This window comes from Gopherus flavomarginatus, chromosome 3 (genome assembly GCF_025201925.1).
Source record: "Gopherus flavomarginatus isolate rGopFla2 chromosome 3, rGopFla2.mat.asm, whole genome shotgun sequence".
In the NCBI taxonomy this organism is placed as follows: domain Eukaryota; kingdom Metazoa; phylum Chordata; order Testudines; family Testudinidae; genus Gopherus; species Gopherus flavomarginatus.
The window spans coordinates 84,828,738-84,834,985 of NC_066619.1; positions in this window are offsets into that span (position 1 = coordinate 84,828,738).

Below are 6,248 nucleotides of genomic sequence, written 5' to 3' on the forward strand. Positions count from 1 at the left end.
CCAACTCCTTTTCCCTCTATGGCGTGACTGCAGATGTCCTCCTGCAGCCTCTTCTTTTTCTTTTCCTATCATAGGATGACACAGTTCCTCAGCCTGTGATGCTATGACCACCTATGTAAAAATCTATATTCTCTCATGCAGTCCTGGATCCTTAAAAAAGCAAAGTAATGCTATTTAAATGCAACCCCACCTTCCCAGTACTCTCATCAATACTTTCAGGCTATACACTTTCACTGTAAGGCATCTCTATTTTTCATAAAGAATCTTGCTCCCTTCATTGCCACAGCAGCTGCTCAACTGTTTCTTGGACTTTTCATGTGTCATGCAACCTATCTTTGTGCTTATTTAGTAAATAAAAGTAACTGTTCAGGTCACAGTGACTTATTAGCACTCTAAATATAGTTCACTTCACTTCCTTTCTCATATGTATTACGTATACCATTATCCTCCAGTTTAGGACATAATTCATAGAACCTTGGTCCAAAGTTCTTGCCATTGCTTCTTAAGTTCTATTTACTCAGAAGGATCTCTGCATCAGCACCCTCATTTTTTAAGGCATTTTTTGCATCTGCCATTTCATTGCCTGGTATCCTGACATGCACTGGAATCCACACTGTTACTGTATTGGACACCTAATTGTACTATCTCTGTAGTTAAGAACAGTATTTCATTGATTAAGTCATTCTGGCTTTCTGAGGCTCCCTTTCTGATTACCGTTATGCCTGATAAAGAGTCAGATAGGATAGCAGTCACAGCTGGACGTACCTTATCTAGGTCAGTGCCAGTGGTATGCCTATCAATTCAGCCGTCATAATGACCACAAAATTAGATAGCTTCATAGATCTCTTAATTCCAAATTCAAGGATACAAAAGGCCATTCCCACTCTACTTATGTCATCATCTCTGGAGCCATCAGTGTAGTTTTGACAATGCTGACCTTATTTGCCATGTATAGCTCATAAATCTTAATCATATTTGACGGTCCTGTTCTTCCCTTTATTTAATCACATAATTCCAAATCCACAACTAGAGAGACAACTGTCTAGCTATAGTTTGATTTTCCATTAATAAAGATTTTAATTTCTTTCAGTCCTTCATTTTCACCCAAATATTTTACCCACCTGTTGACTCTGATACCATGCAGGAATTCGTGGCACCCAGTTACTTCTTGTTTACTTAATTCCCAACAATTCTTGTATAGTGCTCATCTTCACCATTTCTATTAGCCATAGCCCAAAAGATTAAATCTAACACTTTCATCCTTAAATTTCTAGCCATTTCTCCAGTTGCTACCTGCAGCACACAAAATGGTGTCATAATACTTATTCCACATGTGATTTGCAGAGCTTGGGCTTGGTTTGGCTCTGATTTTATAATTGTTGATTTAGAAGCTGAATTAAAGACTTGGCATGCATAATTTATAGCTAATCTTATTGATGTCCTATACAGCATCAGCAACAAGTTCTTCTGTGCACTCCAGTTCTTCCTGCAATACTTTTAAGTAGATTCATCCTATCTTTACATTTAGTCTTGATATTATCTATGTGACCCTTCTAAGATAGTTTGTTATTAAACACAATTCCTAAGAATGTAAAATTTTGAACTATCTGCCTTTTTTCTATATAAAGATATAAGTTGTTTTCTTTCCCAATCTTTCTTTTTGTGAAGATAATTCCTTTTGTTTTAGCCAGTGAGAATTTCAATCCCTGAGTATTTTCCCATTCTGAATTCCCCCTGAGTGCATTGGTCTGCATACCGATCATCTGCAATAGGGTAATACCTGTTCCGGCCCGTATGTTCTCTGGGGCACCATTAACCATGTTAAACAGGCTTGGGCTGACAACACTCCCCCTTGGAGTATCATTGGTAAGTTTATAAATATTAGACAAAATTGCCCCCACCCTGTCTTTTATGGTTCCACCACTTCAGAAGTCTCTTACACACCAGAACATTCTTCCTCTTATTCAGTTGCAGCTAGTTTGTACAGCAAGCCTTCCTTCCATACAATGACATATATGCTTTTTCAAAATCCCAAAAGATAGCTATCAAACTCTCTGTTCCTCATGGATTTTTGTATTTCTCTTTCTACTCTTACAATATGATCAACTGTGCCTCTTCCTTTCCTGAAACCATTTGGTACACAGTTTATAATTTCATTTTTCCTACTATGCTACTTATCTCTCATTTATGATTCTTTCCATAATTTTGCCCACACATTGTGTGAGGGTAATAAGTCTATATGCATCAAATCTTACACATAATTTGCCAGGTTTTCCTATTGGTATATCCACTGCTTGCTTCCATACTGTGAGTAGTATGCTTTTCCCTATCTTTTGTCATATAATTTCATTAAAATGCTGGTAGGAGCTTAAGCATTGCATTACATATGCTCTCTTTACCTTGGGCTACATTTTTACTTTTGTCTATAGCCTTTCTGAGTTCCTGTATGCTGCAATTTTCATTCAGTACATCATCTTATATTCTACCCACTCCTGTAAGGGCTCAGTTTTCTTCAGCAAACATACTTTTTTTGTTCACAAAACTCTTTACTTTGATTTGTGTCACTACTATCTTTTTGGAACTCTTGCTAAAATGTCTGCTTTTCTTAAGTTAGAGTTTTCAACCTTATCATTTACTATAGGACCAGATATAAATTTGTTTTAACTCCATATACCATTTTATTCTTTTAACTTGTTTATATATATTTCAAGTGTTGAAATCTTTGTCCATTTTCCCACAATATTTCCTCCAACTCTTTCTTTGCCTTTTAAATAATTCTTTGTGCCACTGCTTTTCATCTTTTATAGCTCATTAAATCCTTGCTATTCACTGTACTTTTTGATTGTTTGTATACCTTATTTCTTTCTTTACGATATTAATTCCATGAGGAATCTGGATTTCTGAGTTTGTGGCAATTTGACATCTTGCTTATAGCTAGGTTGATTGCTGCTACAACTCCCTTTATTATATTATCATGAAATTCCTCTAAATTATCACTTATGCAATTGGTACTTAGATACTCAGCACACTTAGTCTTAAGAGTCCCCAGTTGCTTTTCTAAGGCTCCAGGTATGAATTCCTTCAGTGTTTTCAACATTACCTTGGCCATGATATGTAATTAGCATAGAGAAGTGATCATTTCCCATTCCATTTTCTTTATAGATTTCCCAGCTGTATTTACTTGCTGTATTGCTTGTTGCAATTCTCTGATCTAAACATGAAAAGGTTCCATCCATCCACCTAATTAAAGCTAGTAGGTGCTCCACTATTGAGCATTACCAGCTTATGCATGCCAATGAACTGTTTGCCATTAGAATCAGTTTTCCTGCTTCCCTACAATTTATTATGGTTATTAAAGTCTTCACAAATAATACATGGGCCTTTGACATCCTTAACTAACGCCTCCAACTCTGGATTGTCTAGTTTTTCACATGGGTTGTAAACAATATAAACTCGTATAAAGGTACTATTATTCTGCAGAGGAATCTCAACAATGTTGTACTCAACACTTAAGTTCTATACATCTATTTCAACTTAACAAAGACCTTTTCTTTATAAATATACAGAGCCCTCCTCCTCTTGTTATTTCTCTATCACGTCTGATTCATCATATCCTGGAAGTCTAAACTACGTTTTCTCACTAACCATGTTTCTTGTACATACATCATGTCAAGTTTGTCTTCCATTTCAAAAACAGTTTTCTTTAAATTCCTGACCATGTCTTATTAAACTATGTGCATTCTAGCAAAAAGCTGTTAGAATCATGATGTTTAAACAACACTATTACGTCCATTCAAAATTGCATTGAATGCGGTCTATTGAGAGATTGCCTATATGCAAATACTTTGCTGCTGCTTTCATTAGAATTTTTATTTTTATAATCTTCCTTGTCCATAAAGCGCAATTAATCAATTCTATCATAAATGTTATAAATTTATTTTTGCCTATAAGCACTACATTTTCATCTGTTCTCCTTATATATTCTTTCCTGCCCTAAGCTACATATTCTTGTACCAGTAGCTCTTTCTGCTGTCACTTCCTGGCTTTTATATTCCCTATTCCAGCTCCTTCCCCAGCTGAGTTCCATGTGCAATTAGTGCTTATCAATCCCTGGCTTCCCTCCAGCTGCATCATATAAAATTAATTGGCCCTTTCTGGTCCACATTAATACACTCAGGGTTTGTGTGGGATGGACACCTTGTCACACATGGTATCCCTTTCAGTACAAAGATTAATGGCCTATGTATATACATGCAAATCTCCTAATAATTTCAATAGGGATGTAGCCTGAGCAAGGATTCCAGGACAAGAACCCATGCATATCAGTATAGGGACTTATCAATCATCTCCAAAGGAAAGATTAGTTTTTTGGGTAGGGGAGAATCACACACATTGACCAAGGGAATATTTTGGACATGAAATAAATTGAAAAGAATGGAAATCTAAAAAAAAGGACATTTTCTTCAAAGCAAATGACTCTGATTAGAAAAAAAATCCGCTGAAACTTAGTTCAACAGTTAAATCTCCAAGCCGTGAATGAAGTTTGAATGTGCAAAAAACTCACAGAAAGTCAGAGCTCATGAAGGGCCTGCTCCTGCTCTTTCTCCCTTTGAAGTGAATGGCCAAATTCCCATTGATTTCAATGACAGCAGGATCACAATTCAGATATGTAAGCTGGAAAATTATTTATTACAGGTTGTGCCTGCATGCCAATATAGAAATAGCCAAGCTGAATCCGGAGAAGTACTGTGCAATTCTCTGTCTGATTCAATCATACAGGACCAAATTCCACTCTCAAACTGTGGTGGGATTGCACCAGTGGAACTGAAAGTCCAGGTTGACTCACTGTATTATAAAGCTCCTAGAGTACGACACTTAGGTATGGAAGGGTGCTTATTGCTGAGATGGTTATTCTAATACCACAGGGGCTCAGAGTCACAATCTCTTGTCGGGAAGCAGGTGGGGGAAGGAGGTAGGAAGTTATCTGTACAAACCTTATATCCGGTGCAGATTGCTTCCTCTAGACACATTAAAATGATCATAATCTGGTTAAATTTTTACTATGACACACACATCTACTGGAAAAACCTTTCATATCTGTGTTCAGCTGGTGCCCATTAAGATTAATCATGGAGTCATGCTGAAACTAAGCAAAACAAAACCTCATGAAATAAATGTGTCATTGAATTCCAAACATCTGACCAGCTAGTGCAGCCACAGTATGTTTACCTCTTGCCCCCTTTAGCAGGCATGCAAGGCCTGAAAACTAAACACCTGCAGACCCATTGTGAGGGGCAGACACAGCACAGAAAGGCTGCTCCAGTGTACTTAGCACCACCTGCACCCTGCAGAACCAGTGCTTCACAGCGGCGCATTCACAGGCATCATTCATTGGAGGGATGGGCACAGGGCCAGTTCTTAAAAGACTTTGCACACCTACATATCACAAGCTCTGAATGAAGGGTTGGGGATAGAATATACTGATGCTCCAAGCCCTGCCGCTCGGTTATGGAGAGATTCGTACCCCCTAAACTGCACAGACAGCCTGCTTTTTGGTGGCTTTTGCAATGGATCCTGGGATTTGGCCCTGAACAAAAAGCTCTTCTGAATGCTAAAATGGGCATTTTATTAGTATAGAAGTGAAAGAGAGTGATAGCCTTTAGATCAGATTTTCACAACTAATCATGAAGATTTACCAGTGCAGGCCTAAAATCTATTCATTCATTTTAATATGGTGACTATTCATAAAGAAAAATGAAACTATTTAACTCTTCCCCCAAAAATCACAATAACAAACAAGCAAAAAACCTCACTTGCTTCAGGTGAGTGGAATTTTGCAAGGCTGAGTTAGTTCATTAGACCAAAAAGTGATTTTGGTTCATTTACAATAAATTATTTTATTGCATTTTTCCAATAAAGCTTTGCCATAAGTGGCCAGTTCCTCACCTGATGTAGATCAGCACAGCTCACGTGACCTGAATTGTGCTACACTGATTTACACCAGCTGAGGACAAGTCCAAGCATAGCTTGGCGAGCTTTATAAAGCTAAAAGGAAAGTGCTTGCTCTATATTTAGCTACTTAGAGACAGGGAGGTGTTTGTGCACAAATGAATACATACAGTTTTAAAATGACAGAATACTAAATGTTTGGAGGAACTAAAATAATGAAATGCAAGACTAATTGTACAAATAACATTGCAGTTGGTAAAGTGACCAGAAAATTCCAGCCCTTGAAAACATATATATGT